The sequence below is a fragment of the Vidua macroura genome, chromosome 3 (assembly GCF_024509145.1).
Source record: "Vidua macroura isolate BioBank_ID:100142 chromosome 3, ASM2450914v1, whole genome shotgun sequence".
NCBI lineage: Eukaryota > Metazoa > Chordata > Aves > Passeriformes > Viduidae > Vidua > Vidua macroura.
Window position 1 is genome coordinate 57848974 of NC_071573.1, and position 16615 is coordinate 57865588.

At 40.3% G+C, this 16615-nt stretch overlaps 1 protein-coding gene and 1 long non-coding RNA gene across 2 annotated transcripts in view; one reads left to right on the forward strand and one right to left on the reverse strand.

Annotated features, from left to right (window-relative positions):
* PPP1R14C (protein phosphatase 1 regulatory inhibitor subunit 14C) overlaps positions 1-16615 on the reverse strand; it is a 51755-nt gene that overhangs the window by 16028 nt on the left and 19112 nt on the right. The gene's annotated exons all lie outside the window — the stretch shown is intronic.
* Positions 812-11105, forward strand: LOC128805722 (uncharacterized). The gene is made up of 4 exons (XR_008436536.1): positions 812-1066; positions 2010-2115; positions 7391-7436; positions 11030-11105. It is a non-coding gene; the product is annotated as an uncharacterized LOC128805722 (long non-coding RNA).

The following is a 16615-nucleotide window of genomic DNA, read 5'->3' on the forward strand; positions in this document are numbered from 1 at the left end:
CAAAGCATTCAGTTGTTTTAGGGGACTTATGCATGAGAGGAAAAGTGGATAAAAGTGAAAACAAAAAAAATAGTTTAAGTGATCAAAAATTATTAATCCAGAATTAAAGCTCTTTTTTGTTTAAAGCCATTCCTAGTTAAGCGCAGAGTCAAAATGCACAGCTAAAATAAAGCAATTTGCAAGACAAAAAGACTGCTCGGTCTATTGATTGGTGTGAGGAAAAGAAGACTAGGAAAGGATGCTGAAGACAGCAAGAAGGTACTCAAAAGTGCCAGGGTTCATGAAATTTGCAGTAAGAACAAGAATCCTCAGTGGTAAAACCCAGTTACTAAATGACAGCATGTTTTCTCCAATACTAAAATATTAAGAGCAGTAATGCCATAGCAGACATAATGATCTAATGTTAGACATGAAAAAAAATTAGCTCTCCGTTTTTTGGTCCAGGTGAGGCAGTTCATGCAACAGCGAATGTTAGTTTGTACTGCTGATAACCAGTGAACCCATTTAGAATACTGCTCCCAGTATGATACAATCTTTAGCACGCAGTTACATATTATTTTCTCCCCCATCAGGCACTTATCTCATTAGCAACCACTCACTGGTGAAATCTCAAAGGCAATACAGAGAGCGAGGCCCCACACTCCTGAGCACATGCCATTCAGTCTTGGCTCCAACTAAGAGGAGGAAAAACCCGTGTTGTACCCAATCTGTTCTAACCAGAGCAGCAGCCTCTTCTACCAACAGCAAGTGTACCTCTATCACTCTTGTTTATTGAATAAAAGTGCAGAGACATTCAAGGCAAAGTTACCAGATTTCTTCACTCATTTTGAGTCAATAATCCTACTGTTTATAAATAATCATAATTTATCTGTGGCAGTGTGGCTCTTTAACAGAAACCTTCTCTGTGCTGAGCCTGTCCTGAAGTCTGACATCACATGGATCCAGTTAAATACACAACAAAGGAGGGCCACAAAGTCACAAAGTGCACATCTGTCAACAGAATGGCTTATGCAAGCTGCCCAGCATCTCACTGGTGCACCAAATGCATCTACATCTACATAACATGGTATGAAGGGCTGGATGAAAGTCAAGGACACGATGTTTTATCTATATGGTGCAGATCTGACATACTCTCACCCGGGAGCTAGCAGTCCATAGCCTTGTGCACACACCACTAGAGGGAGGTAACAGTTTGCAAACACAAGGGCCCTTGAAGTTGCTGGTAAAGCACGGAAAGGTCTTCTGAGCCCTACATACAGTTCTTGGTCTGGAGAACAAGTCTAACTTTTATTACAGTACACATTGCCCTCTGCTCCTGATTTTAAAAATGTAGTCCTCAGCTTTTACTTTAACATCTTGTTTCCTGCAAAATCCTACCCCTGCTCCTATAAAGATAGGATTGGGTATTTGCTTCTACATCCATCCTTTGTAGCCCTTCTCTGCAACTGAGGGCCAGAGAAGGGACTGCTGGAAGCAGAAAAAGGAGCAACTCAGCTCCCAGGCACCGTGATGAGGGCTCCCTGCCAAGATGAAACTACAAGAGCCCAGCCCCTTCTAGTTACCCACAGTGCAAGCTTGTTCACATATGCCAATCTTTGAGCTTATTGCCAAACTTTAACAAGTTCAGGCACATGACAAGCACAAGTGAAAGAGGAGGGGAGTTGCTTGATTAAACTGAGAACACTTTCATAAACTGGCCACAGGCATCTCCAACACACAGCAAATCTCGTCCCTCCAAAATTTCCAAGATCACACATACCAGAGTTTCAACTTGGCTGTTGAAAGTCCTCAAGCAATGTGGAAACCACTTTTTTTTTCTTTCTGATTTTAATCTCAACATCAGAAATAACTGAAATCTTACCTAAAAAGCTTTTCAAGATATTGCAGCTGACGCAGGCACATACTGTGAACCTCCTCAGCTCAGATTATTTCAATTTGGACAAGTTGAACATTTTAAGTGTGTTTGCCAGTTGTTAAATCAAGAGTAATACCAAGAACAATGCTTACAGAGCTCTGCATGGAGGACTACAAACTTTGCTGTGAAGCAGAAAGGGAGCTTACCTAGGAATTTGCAAAGTCTAGCAATACAGAGGATGAAACAAAGCTGCAGAAAAGGTAAGAAGAATGGACAGACACTTAAACACACAGTGATAGTGTTTACACAGGCAGGCATTGCTGGACCGCAGCTTGCTCGGCCAGTGTGCACAAACTGCATGGTCCAGAAAACATAGCTGCATTAGGGCAGCTTTCAGACCAAGAGAACAAACCCTGTTGGCAGAGCATTTATATTCAAGTGCCATAGTTTATTAACATAGCAATTAGATTTCCAGACCAAAGCTTACCCACAACCACCTGGCTCAGAGAAGAAAGGAACTGCTTGTAAAAATCCTGTCTGCATCTGCCAACTTACCCTATGTTTGTTAGTAGATAAGTGGGAAAGAGCCTCAAGCTTATATTGGAAATACACATAATATTACAAGGAAATCTCAACTAGGAAATCTGTTGGAAATTCATGTCTGAACCCACAAGGAGCTCTCTCAAGCTCTAAGATCTAAAACATAACCTAACAGCATCCCAGATCCAGGTCAATATGTAAGTTAGGTGTGTGTTGCTCCCAGCCAGAGACTATAAGAAAAAGCATAGGATTATATGTTAAAAGGATACCACCATACTCCTTGGATAATTGAAAAAACATGCCTATCCCACAGCCTAGTCAGCCTTTCTTGAAAGAGCACTTTTAGGAATTCTTGGCCTCCTCCATAACCATCACCATTCATCTTTTCCTGTCATACAGTTCGGAGAGCAGTTTGAGCAGTATGTTCCTTACAGAAAAAAGGACACAGTTTTGATTTAGTCAGTCTACATAATGGCAATTTTAGAGTCAAACAACAGACATGCTCCCTCTGTGAGATATGTTACCTGACATGACTTGTCAATCAGTACTTTTCTAAGCTGCCTAGAAAGAGTAAGTCATGAGGGTCACAGATTTGTGGGGTTTGAGTTTGGGTAGTGGGAAGGAGGAAGGAATTCAGATCAGAATGATCTCAAGCAGGACAAACCCTATATAAGGATATCACCCTAAGCAAACTGGAACACTAATCCTCTATGTTAATGTTACTTACTTAACAATAGTCAAGAACAGCTCAAACTTCCTTACTTAGAAACAATTACAAATAAAAAACATGGTGTAAGACATTTGAAAATTTCTGGGAATCCCTTGTATAAAGGATAAAGGCATCTTAATGTCCATGTACATGCCAGCAGTTAGGTACAGCTGCAACTTCAGACTTCAAGAGGAAGTGAAAAATAAATTAACATGGCAATGGTTATACAGTACACACAAAACACTTACATTCTAGTTGTGAACCTCATTAAAGCAATTAACAACTAAGATTTTTAATAATCAGGGAAGGATCATCCACTCAAGCCAAGTTCTTCCATCTCATTACCCAAGTGGGCTCTTTCTCTTGCATCAGTCACTGTAAGCCATTGTTTGTCTCAAGCTGGCACTATCATAGATCAGCCTCTCCTCTTGGCTCTCAAGTGACAGTAGAGCAGAAGAAACAGACAGATGCTATTCCAATTACAAGTTCCATTCAAAGAGTCAGCCCCTCTAAAGCAGCAAATGCACTTCAAAGTTTTTACTGTAAAATTGCTCGCAAGTACACAAAAATGGAAACAGCACAATCCTGGCACTCAGGTGATACAAAAGGAAACAAGTCTCTTGTGCCCTTATTCCAGGTGGGGTCCCTCTATCAGCAAGGAGGGATCAGGGTTTTGGGCAGAGATAAGAACATCAATCCCTCAATGCAATTCCTGTGAAAGCTTCCTTTATGTGCAAGCCTTTGTGAAAGAGTACAAGGAAAGGACATCCACATCCAGAGTACAAGTCTCCCCACCCAGCTTCCCTGAATATCTTCACCCACCCCCAAAACACAAGCCTTCTGCACTGACATTCAACACAGAGTCAGCTGCTGTCTTTGCAGATGCCACTGCAGTTTTGCCTTTCCTTCAATTAGAAGGTTAGAGGGCAGAAAGACAATGGCAACACACCACGATTCCCCCCAGACTCCTTACAGTTACAGGCACTAAATTTAAGTCAGCGGTTAGGTCCTAAATCACAACATGGTTAGCATAACATTTTAACCTGTATAAGAAGTGAGGGGAAAAATAAGACAGCCAACTGTGTCAAGAAGTCAGCTGAAGGAGGGGATAGGGGAAGTTAAGCTAAAGCACAGTGAGACAGGTACAAGCACTGCCAAAACCCTTACTCAAGTTACTCAGGGAAGGGGAGGCAGGGCCAGTTTCTGACAACAACTCAATATATAGAAGCTGTGCAATTCTGGGTCTTCCAAATTAGAACAATGGAAAATCTGGACCACTCCCCTGCTACTGTGTTCCACTGCATCACAGACAGATGCTACCCATCACACCTAAACTGCCTCAGTGCCACACAGTTATGCCAACACAAAGCTTCAAATAAAACATGGCACCACTTCCCAAACAACAATAGAGCAAGTAGTTGAAAAAACATTGATATATCAACTTGAAGGTAGAGCTTTATAATATTAGCAGCTTACAACAGATGAAGCATCATAATTTCTGCAAGTTGTTTCAGTGTAGATTCAGGCCTACCTACCCCCAGAACTGGTGGCAGTGGGATTTTCAAACAGAGATCAGGGGCTCTCTTTAATCAGTACAGGCAAACTAGACATTTCACTTTACATTTCTGCACCAATGTGACCACTACTGTCAGAGTTGCCTTTGTGTTTATATAGAGCATATGAAAATGGTGACATGGTGACCTCAGTCAAATATTCTAGAGTGCCTCTGCAGAAGAAGAAATCTTTGTTCCTCTCTTTCCACAGTTCTCCAACCTGCTTGCTAGTAGGGCTACAAAGCTGCTATTGAAAGAATAATGTGTTAGGAGAAAAACCAAGTTTTATTGCACTTCGAACTCTGCCAACTCGGCTGAGGCCACGCTTGCCTAGTAGACACACTGCCTACTGTTGGTCACCAGCACACCCATCAAGTTTTCTTGCTGGAAGGAAGGCTTTCTGTGCCCTTTCAGAAGACCGTGCCTCTTTATTTAGATGCCTGGGCTGCCTGCCACATTTCACTGGCTGCACTCTCCCATCAGCAGCAGGGAGGTAACTCATACAGTGTTGGATGCAGCCTGCAACTCCATGAACAGCACTGGAGGCTTGTGCAGGTGTCTTGGCCAAGAAAGATAAATAACAGATCCTTTTACTTTTCTGTTCCCCACTTCTGTTCAAGATTTTTTGCCTCTCAGGGTTTTTTTTTAATTTCTTTATTCATTATTATATGGAAGCTAAGGAAGTAATTTGCAAAGAATCAACAGGAGTAATTTTTCCTCTAATTAACTGCTAAATGAAATTTTATAAAGGTAAAACAAATGCACGCACACACTACTTATAGTTGTTTTTTTTTTTTTTAATCAAAACAGTTTCTTGGTATCCTGTGTTTTAACAAGTTTCAAAAGAGCCTATTATGTCTGTGGCTGAAAATACTTATCCTGGGCCTTGAACTTGCTATTTTTAGTTTGGTATTTATCTGTTGCTTGAATGGGTGACTGAAACACTAGTCAGGGTCACACACTTGCAGTGCCGACTCTGGTCTGTCCATACACAGTAGTTCTTGTATGAGCAGCTGTTTAGGAAGTGCTTGCTCAGAGCCCCTGCCATAAAGCATCCAACACTGTAACAAAATTGGCTCTGACTTGGAATGGAACAGCGTATAGGGATCCTTAGCTGGCCAAAAAAACACAGTTTGGCAAGAGTTGCTTGGTTCATGGCCTCATTATTCATTTAAATACTTCCATCAGTTTATTTGGGAAATGGAAGTTGAGAATCAGATACAACTTATTTATTCATCTTTTACCATGTATTTGATAATTTCAGCAAAAATTGTGACAGCTCTTAAAAATAATGATGGTTTTGACTGTGACACTGATGCAATTCCCAAGTACAACAGAAACATGGCCTTTAATATGTAGAATATCTTTAATATGTAGAATATCTCTTTAACATGTAGAATATCTCTTTGTGCTTTCCACTCCTGGTTGGGAAATTCTTGCCTAGTATCCAAGGAAGGGTCATCATGGTGCCAATGCAGATGCTTCTATTAAGTTAGAAAAAGGCAGTTTTGCCCAACATTTCTCTGCAGAGAAAATAGGCCAAGCCAGTAAGAAACATACAGAGAAAGCTGCATTTCATTATCACTTCACAATTTAATAAAAGTCTCATCTGAAGATTTTGTGTCAGTGGAAGAAAGAGAAAACAAGTAAGTGCTGGAAGGTGAAGCTGAATGTGCTAAATTCAGACTATATTCTATGTCGTTGTAATTCTGTATTAATTCCTTTCAAAATAGTGATTTTCAATGGAATCATTCAGATCTCTTTCTTGCACTGAAGTGTTATCTTCCCAGCTGGTTTGTTAACTGGGATTTCCATCATGCAGAACGGCCCTTCCTTCACACATTTCGCAACCTGACATCTGCGCTTATGGGTTCTGTGTCATTTTTATCTTGTTTTAGTCAATTTCTAATTGCCAGCAAGCTTTGAACCACTCACTTTCTTTCCAAAATCCTTTTATTGTATCCAAATGTAGCATGCTTGAAAGGAATTTAAGTTTTAGTTACCATTTTAGAGTACCTCCATTTAAAAACTCTCAAGAGTCTGTGAAAATGCCTTGCCATTCATTTGGTTTCAAGTATACACATTCACACTTTCCTGAGAGTCTCCAAAAATGGGCTGTAAGGAGACACTCTATTTCCACATCAAGAGCACATCCTTGCCATCAGCACACAAATGCAAGAGAAGAATTCATTGCCAAGAAGTCCAAAGCCCAAGCAAAACAAAAGCAAACCCTTCTGACTCCCAGCTCCTCCCACATTCTTGCACCCATTTCACTATAAAGCCCCCTATGGGCACATTTACTTACCCCAAGAGAAGCTTTGCTCACTGCCAAAGTATTGCTCGGTAAACAGCCAGCAAACCTTATAAATTGCGTTGCCATCTTGAAAATGCAGACTGCACAAGTGTCCCTTGGCTGAGCCTGCAGATGATCTGCAACAACTGTTTTAAGAACAGATATCAGCCTAATGGCCTTCCAAGAAAGCCTGTGCCACCAGGAACTCCCATTTCAGCTCCCTTGATCCCTAAACAGTACACTTTTTCAACTGAACTGTCACTTTGCTGTGGTCAGCCTAAAATTCGTTCTCTTCTACTTCACTTCAAGATTTATCTTTCTTAAGCAGATATCAAATACATGTGAAAATATTTGCATCCATTTTTCAGAGAGACACAAACATGCAAAGTCAGGGATTGTCAGCAATCTCTAATCATATGCATTTTTGGAAATTGTCACAGGCTGAAGAAAAAGTGTGTTTTTCTTCCATATGGCATTCCAAAAGAAGTAAGTTATGATGATATGCATATATAATTTTTTTTTAAGAAATAAAAGCTTTGTAGTTCCATAACCATAGCCTGAGAAGTAATTTTAGGCATACAGAAGGAGAAAAGTATAATGTAAGGCAAGATATTTGTTGTTTTGGCTTTGTATAAAAGTAGAAAACTGAAGTAATTCCTGAAGCTTCTAATTTACTTACAGCTTTACTTTTTAAATGCTAAAGAGCCTATCATCTTCCACAACATACTCTCTTGCCAGCAGCAAACATGTGACAGACCTTTTCATATTGGATAATGAAAAATTGCAGTGAGATACATGATCATGATAGTGTTAGCAAACCCAAAACAGAATGGAATCAAAGTACTGAGGTGTCCTCTGCTCCTCAGATACACAAACAGGCAATATTTTCCAGCACACCCATAAAAATTCCAGATGCTCATGCAACAGCTGCTAGTCCTCACAAATCACTGTAGCAGAAAGATGATGTAGGCAAACAAAGAAAGTCCAGGGCTGATGAAGGCCCTTAAAATAGATGACTTTGCAGACTTGCAATAGCAAAAACAGAGAAACTGCAATTGGGCTGAAGAGAGAACACTCCAACAGGCTGCTGAAGGGTGAGCACTTATTCCCCCCAGCCTTTTTTCTTAGCAGTACCGCTCCCATGTATGTGCTAAAGAAAACAACTGCTTAAACTGTTTCCTATGACTGAACTACAGCTCCTGGAAAATACAGCTTTTTTAAAGCTGTATCAAGCCTAGCCCCTCATTTTTAGGGTTGGAGCCCTAGCAGAGGGACTATAACCCTCACGTTATCAAGTTAACAAAAGAGTCAAAGATGACTCTTATGTATCTTAATTAACACATAGGAGGGATAAGGAAAAAAAAAAAAAAACCAACAAAAAAGAAAAAGGAGGAGGAGAAAAAGATTTTAAGAGGAATGTAATTTTCTCAAGTATACCTTAAATGCCGGAAGGCGCCACTTTCAATTATCAGGAATACCAAAGATTCCCAGAAAGGAGAGAACTCACATACATACTCAAGATCTCATTTCTTAAATAGTTTCCTGGTTCTGTAGGGCAACGCACACACCAAGACTACCTGGGTGTAGTCTTGCAACTCCTGGAAGCCCCAAACACAATCAGAGCAATGTTTCTGGTTAGCACTGAGTTTCCAGAGGCCAAAACACAGGTGTGTTATCAGAGGCTTTGTCTGCAGCCAGCTAGACACAGCTTTTCAGACAGAATCCAAATGATTACAGCAGTCTGTCAGTTTTCTCCTGAAGTTCTTTCCATACTATGCAAAGCCTTTCCAGCAGCTTAGGTATATTAAAAATAGAGCCAAACAGTAGCTTCACTGAGACTGATGTTGCACTGAATTGCAATACTATTTCATGTTACACCATCCAAGAGCATACTATATACACCGTGCACACATACATATACACTAACCCTTCAGGACCATGTCAACAGATCAGAAATATACACCTACATCCACATATGCATGAACAGTTACCCATCGTTACAGAAAATTATCAGAAGAAAGGGAACTTACATAAATTTCTGCAATGAAAGTGTAGCTAGCAATGCCTTGAAGAATCATGGCTTGTCATAGCACAGCAGAACATATTAACAAGCCATCTGTTCATTATAACAAGCTCAACAGGATTCATCTTCTAGATGCAGAGATGCTACCTACAGCATGTCCCTTGATCAAGCAGACAGTTGTTGGATATTGCCAAAGTCTTATCACATCCCTTTCAGAGAGCATGTTACACATCTCTGCCACCAGCACAGTCTGGATTTAAAATCTGTCTTCCCAGGGGGCCGTGCCTTTGAGCAGAATTAGTCACACTAACTAGCAGCCCACAGTCAGGTTCCTCCAGCTAGGTACATGCAGACAGAACCAGTGCTATTTGCTTAAAGCTCTCAACTTCTCCTCTCACCTTGGAGAAAGATGCACTGTATTTCCAGGAACACAAACACTGAAGAACAGGAAATCTGTTCACAGAGGGGTTACTGGCTCTCTAAAAAGAGACAAGAATGATATTTCTCTCTAGCCTTATGCAAGCAAGATGACTGGTCTTTCAGTCTCTCCCCCCACCCCCCATTGCTATGTTTCTCCCTTCAAACAGAAAAATTATGAAACAGCTGTTGCTTTGCCAGCTTTGTGAGAGGCAAAGAACAGCAGTCAGAAGTAGCAGCAGGGGAACAAGACTGTAATATACTCCGGATCCCATCTGTTGCGAGTGGGTTAACAGAAGACAGAGGACAAGGAGACAAATAGGGACTCCAACATACAGTCAAACATCTCTTTCCTCACCCACTATCCTATGACCTTCAGCTAAATACCCAGCAACTGCAGCAAGAGAAAGGACAAAACTCTTCAAGTTAAATGTACAACATCAATCAAATTAGAATCTTGATAGTGTTCACAAGAAAGTTGTTTAATTAATACACTGTCCCGCCAGTATTTTGGCTTAGCTGTTACTCTGCCATGTGGCAAACTAGACAAAGCAGATGGTCAATAAGCTCTGTTAAACTGTCAGGGCTAGCTATTATGAAGATACACAAAACAGCTCTCTGCTTTTTCCAAATTTTTTAAGCTAAATCTCAGCAACCTCAGCTCAGTTTCTCCTCCTAGAAGAGCTGGCATCAAAAGAGTCAAGGTTAAACTAGTAACTTTCCCAAGGCTCCGATCTTGAAATTCAGAGCATGCCAGACACCATGCTAAGAGATGTTCAAGTTCATTAACAGCCACAAAAAAAAAGTGAAAACAGCCAGTATCATCTGCACTACACCAAGAAACCTTGTGGTTTGCATCTTAAAAAATAATAATAAAAAAAAAAAATTTAAGATGTGTGGCAAGTAAATCAGGAGAGCTGTGATTGAAATTGAATATTAACTCCTCAGCCTTTGAATTCCAAACAGGAAAACCAACATGGCATAAATCTTATTAAAAGGAGTGCTTAACAAGTCAAATTTCAAAATACATACTTCACTAAAAATGTTGTTGTCATATAAACTCTGAAACAATCTCAGACACTTTACCTCACATGTACCTCCAGATAGTACTTTGATCCTCACAACAAAGACAGATGCTCCAAACAAATAACCAGAGTTGAAGTCTGGTTCAGCAAAGAGCACAAGCTTTGCCACATCAGAGGATGTGTTACTGGTAGTATATACAGCTACATCTTGTTTTGTTCTGCTAAAATCCATCTGTTTGTACTACAGTAGCCTCTTTGCTTACTCATCGTGTAGGGGCCTTGTTCTGAGCCCTCTCCAGAGCTAAGTGTTTTAACATTTTTTAAAAATTCCATCCTGTTTTGCTCACAGGCCCAAAAGGAACCCAGGCTAAGCCTATGTGTACTGCTCCCTGGCCAGATAGTAGCTAAAAACAACACATATCCTGCTTTAGCACTACACCTAGCTACAGGAGCTAAATTTTGCTTAGGATTAAAAAGTTTTGAGCCCAAATCTCTGAAAATCCCTATGAGGAGAGGTTAAAAGCTTAAACATGTCTTTCAGGCCCCAGAACACATGAAAGTGCATCAGAAAAATTCTGTGATTAGAAGTTAAAATGCAGTATTTTACTTAATAGACAAACTGGGAATGACGCCGCATGGTAACAGTCTTGAGATGATGTTCAGTGAGCTGATTCCCCTGTCTCTGCAAGCTCATGAAAGGCAAGTGTCCTTTTGAAGTGTCCTTCTAGAAAGCCACCTTTGTGTTCACAAACAAAGTATTATTAGTTAAGTCTTCTGCCACCCAGAATCTTTTCAGGGTCCAAAATGGTGCTCATATTTAATATCCTATTTTGAGTCCAGCCACCTCAGATGAGAGCTGGAGACTACCAACAGCTTTTGGATGGACTGAACACTGTCTCACTTGGGTGCATTGCAATCACCATCACTAGACATTCTTCAGGCAGTACTAAATCTCATTTGCATTTGCGATTAAGTGCCTATCACAGTAGGGCTCTAATAATGGTAACTTTGTCTTGCAAAAGGACCTGTAACAACAGCCAAAGCCTTTTTAATAAGTTCTTTGGCATCATTCAAAAGCTGCTGGCAAGAGCAATTAAGAGTAAAGAGACAGGCCAACTTTGTTTTTCTAAATTACCTCATGATTTCTGTAATATGGGCTCAAAATTTCTAGTTCTTGAACTCAGCCAATACAATATATTTACAGCAAGGAGCCAGAATAGCTTGAGCAAGCCATCAGGTGAGACTAACATGTGTTTTGTCCTTCTGGACAATACTAGCTAGTTTCTAGCCTCTGGCACACTCTCCAGGAACCATTCAAGGAATTTATCTGGATTCACACTTGACTTGCTCATTCCTGAGTCTCACTTTCCTTTAATTGTCTTGCTTCTTGGAAACACTTGGAGGTTAGTTAGCCTCCTCCAGTCTTCACCTTCCCTGCCATCAAATACACACATTCATCACATGACAACTAAAATTCATACATACAAAGCCATTTAACATGTAAAGAGTCATATCTAACTCAGGAGCAGACATCTTCCAGAATGAGAATTTCATCTGGTCAAAATAATTTATGTTGGACAATATTTTAAAGCTAAGCTACAAGTTTTTAATTTTTTTTTTTTTTTAAACCAAGGCCCAGGGCTCACAAGTTGGGATTTCTCTCATCTGGCTTTCTATGTCTACCATAGAAATAGTATCATGCCCCATTCCTGGAAGTGTTATGCCCCATTCCTGGAGTATTCAAGGCTAGGCTGGATGGCACTTTGAGGAACCCAGTCTAGTGGATGGTGTCCCTGCCCACATCAGGGGGGCTAGAACTGGATGGTCTCTAAGGTCCCTTCCAACCCATTCAATGATTCTATGATTGAGCAACCATCCATCTGCAGCAAACAACAGGAGACTGGTAAGGGAGCATCAAGCACTACAGCACAGAGGTCTGTCTCCCAGCAGATGAATCTTACCAATGATATCTCTCATATAACTACATGGAAGACCTACATCCGCCTGTTACAGGAGTAGCTGAAGTTCACTGCTGCTATTCTTGATCCTGAAGGCAACATATAGCATCATTGTAGTCCAGGAAATCTGGATACAGTGCTTTCCTTCAGACCTTGATAAAGTTAACCCATGTACCATGATAAAGGTTGGGTCAGGACATGGGACTAAGGACAGTCTTAAAGGCTGTCTGATTATGCTGCTCATAATGCTTGAGCAGAAGACACGTATTGCAAATCACGACTAATGTAATTTAATTTTTCCATCTGTTACACTGTATTTTAAGACTAATTATTTTACTACAACATCAAAAGTTTTGAAGATGGGCACTACCAGCTGGTTACCTTGAAGAACTGAAAAATGTTCATTTCAGTGACCAAAAACACCACACACAAAAAAATCCAAACAAACAAACAAAAAACCAAAGCACAACCCTAACCTTTCTCAAGTCAAACATTCATCTTGGACAGATTTTAATTAATTTACTCAATATAGTGTAGTAGTCTCTTCTGTTGAAAATTATTTTGTACTTCCAGATACCAAGAAAATGAACTAATATAATCTGAGCATCCTTTCTGCTCCAGTTCTTAAACATAGTTCAGCTTTTTATCACTGGTACATCTCAGACAAAGAGCTGACTATTTTGCATTCTTTTCACATTACTCCACCTTTGAAATAAAAGATAGGATTGGAAATGCGGGAGAAGAAAACTTCAAGCAGGTAAACACTGCAGCTTAAGATAAAATGGTAGGTGTAAAGGACAGCAGTGTTCTCACTGCCACTGTACTTAGCATATACTCTGAAACCCAGAGTTTCAAGTGCCAGGAAGTACATATAAGAAACGTAACATCATTACTGTACAGGGCATAGCTGAGGAACTAATTCCAAGGAATCCAAAATAGCGTCCTTCTGTAGAGCTCCTTCTTAATTTGGCCCATGCCTACAAAACACCTGCATATTAACCAAATACCTGCAGCAGCCTATTTCCATTCAGGAACAAAATGATAGCCATAAGCAATCACACACCGTCGGCAAACATTGAGCCTGACCTTACAGTCATGGTTACAGAACTGCTGCCATCAAAAGGAATCCAGAAGCACTCCTGTGCATTTTTAAAGTACCAGTTGTGTGCTAGTCTATGTCTGATACAGAATAGCCAGTTCAAAGGAACTTTGAATTTGAAGTATAATACTCTGTTAAATGAACAATAAAGTTATTTTTAACTGGCTACTTTTTTTACAAATATACAAAGTCTTAAGATTTGAAGCCCTTGTAGAGATCAGCCTGGACACAAACATGTTAATGAGGAAGACTCCTTTAATCTTTGCTCCTCCAGATTCTCACAGGGTTTTCTATCTCCACCTACAGATTTTCTCAAATGAGAGATATTTTAGGGAACACCAGAAATTATAATCAAGTCTCCAGACATAAAACTGCATGAACACACACGGAGAATCAGGTGGAAGGAAGGTAATAAGATCAAAGTCAGGCACTCCCTTTCCCTCCCTGGGAAGAAAAGATAAAGAGAGGAAGCTCCATGCTGCTACTGTCTCATGTTTCTGTTCTTTTCCACTTGAAAAGATTTCAGTTGTCAAAGGAGTTTTCAGTGCAAACTACATCCAATGCATCCCAAAAGAGTTGACTTCCACAAGATTTCTTGTAGATGAAAGCTGGTATTCCAAGCGATCCAGGATCACTAGGTTTTGGGAAAGTGAGGTGGTATATTTTCAGGTGGATCATTTTGTTCTGTTTGTTTGTGGCTTGCTTTTTTACACTGTGGCACACCAAAGAGCAATGAAATGGCACATCAACAGAGGAGATCCAGGGAAGGACTGGTAGCTTGACAATGTTTCACATCAGCGTGGGACTTGTTGCTAGCAGGTCATTTTCTTTAATGAAACATACACTTTAGAGTGAATAAACAAATAAACATACACTTTAGAGTGAATAAACAAAACAAAAACCAACCAACCAACCAAACAAACAAATATCAATCTGCCAAGATTAGTCTGTCAGTATCCAACAAAGGAGCTACTCAAAAGAAGGCTGTGTATCACTTCTGTGTTTGAATTCCTCTTGTCTGTTCTTACACAGAGCAGAAACAATGACATGGATTGGGAAGCACCAGTGTCGAGGAAGTGTGGGTTTCCTCTAATTCATGTCTTGATTCCCAGGTGCCCAAATAAAGCCTTTACCTTTTCAAGAATACAACAAAAGCTGTAACAACTTACCTGTATGGATTCACTTAAAAAAGCATGAAGTTGTTTGCTTTAGTGAAGATACTCATAGGGTGTGTAAGTTTTGTGGAAATAAGCAGCTTAATCCTATAGGTATTATTGTGTTATAATATCATTATCTCTCCGGCCAATTTCAAGCTAGGGTGATAAGAGCATTGCAGAAGACACACACAGACGTATTTTTCTTCCAAACATTTCTAACATGTCATTTTAGCTTAATAATGGACATAAATAAACTTAATGCCTTTAAAATGCAGCCAACCCTGATCTAGTTACAGTCCAAACTCATATAAGCCAGAGAAGCAGCTTTCAGGATTTGTATTTGAACGAGTTCAGCAAGCTGTCCTGAGCTTAGAAATAGTGTTTATGCCCATTAAAAAAAAAAAAAAAAAAAAGTACTCCTGCTCAGCTTTTGAATACCTTGTAGTACCAGTTCAGAAGACTTTCTGCAATAGAAGAGGACCTGTTTAAAACTGATAGTGGTAAATCTGTGTTCAGGTAGCTCTAAACTCTCATTTCCCTCCTGCCAAATCAAAAGCCTGAGCTGTAGAGGACTCCCATGCATAGTCATGGTTGCATGTAATCACTCTGTCCAACCTACATTACCAGATTCCTTTAAAAGTCTTGTCAGGCATTCTAAAATATGCTAGCATACCACATTAGCCACAAGCTGCAAGGGATGCACATTTCTTTAATACTGTCTCATATCAATGAACAAGGAAACAAAACAATTAAAGAGCAAGCATAATCAAAATGACAGGTGGATTCTGAAAATCACTTCAGGCTACAGTTAATAATAGAATACCCAGTTTCAAATTATAAAGTCTGGATGAGCTGACTGACACCCTCAAATTCTAAAGAAACACCAGTTCTTTTCCAAGAGCTGGTCAGGATGAGTGAGCATGTGAAAATACAGGAGGAGAATGAGAGTTTTCTCATGCAGTAACTGGCCTGAATTCAAGCTCCTGGATAGACTTTTTGCTCCAACTAAGCAGAGCTGGGCTGCACACATATGCAGCCTCCACAGGCAAGCTTTGCTTCAGCAAACCAAATCAAAGCATTTGAAACTTAGCTCAGAGAAGGCAGTGGCTGGCACAGGGACCTACCAGTCAGCACGAACTGGTATCATCAGCTCCTTCCCACTGACCTTCACTTGGTGCCAGTCCTCTTAATCATTCAAACGGCCAGTGCAAGCAGAGTTTAAAGTTCACCTCACCACTTTCAGAATGTCTCTACAATGAGCATGTCTAAACATGAGAAATTCCTCCAGTGCAGCAAACACTTTCCGTCCCTGCATGCCCCTATTATTTTCTGAACTTCACTGTCAAAGTAACAGCTTAGGAAATGTCTGACTCCTCTGGTAGAGGGCTTAGAAAGCTTGGGCCATTTATGAGGTCCCTATCTGCTGATTCAAAGACAACATCAAGATTGGAGGAGTGAGAACTGTTTTCTGAAGATAAAGAAGAAAAAAAAAAACGTTGAGATGTTTCTAAAGAAGCTACATTTGGACACTGTTTGAGGACTCCACTTTCTCATTACTGCCCAAAGCTGCCAAATATCTACTTTTAAACCTTCTCTTATTCTTCCAAACCCAGATGGTTTGGAAGACAGAAGATGGAGCAACCCCCTCAAATGCATCTTCACAGCTTGTAGAAGATATGTGTAAAAGACACTGTACCCATAATTCCTCCCACCTTAGATAAAGCACAAATGGTTCAGTTCTGCACACACAGTGCCAAGCACAGAAGTCAGGACACTAATAAATCCCACATTCATAATAAACAGTGCTGCCTTCCATAACAAGAGTTCACAGGGTAAAATCCACTGAATATAGAATAAGTGTAGCAGTCCTTGCCTGGTCATTTCAGCACAGCAAAAAATACAGGCAACCAGGCAGGATTGTGTGACCAGAAAAGAGGCCAACACAAGCTTTCTAGCTGGCCCGTGGAATACAGAGGTAGCAACAAG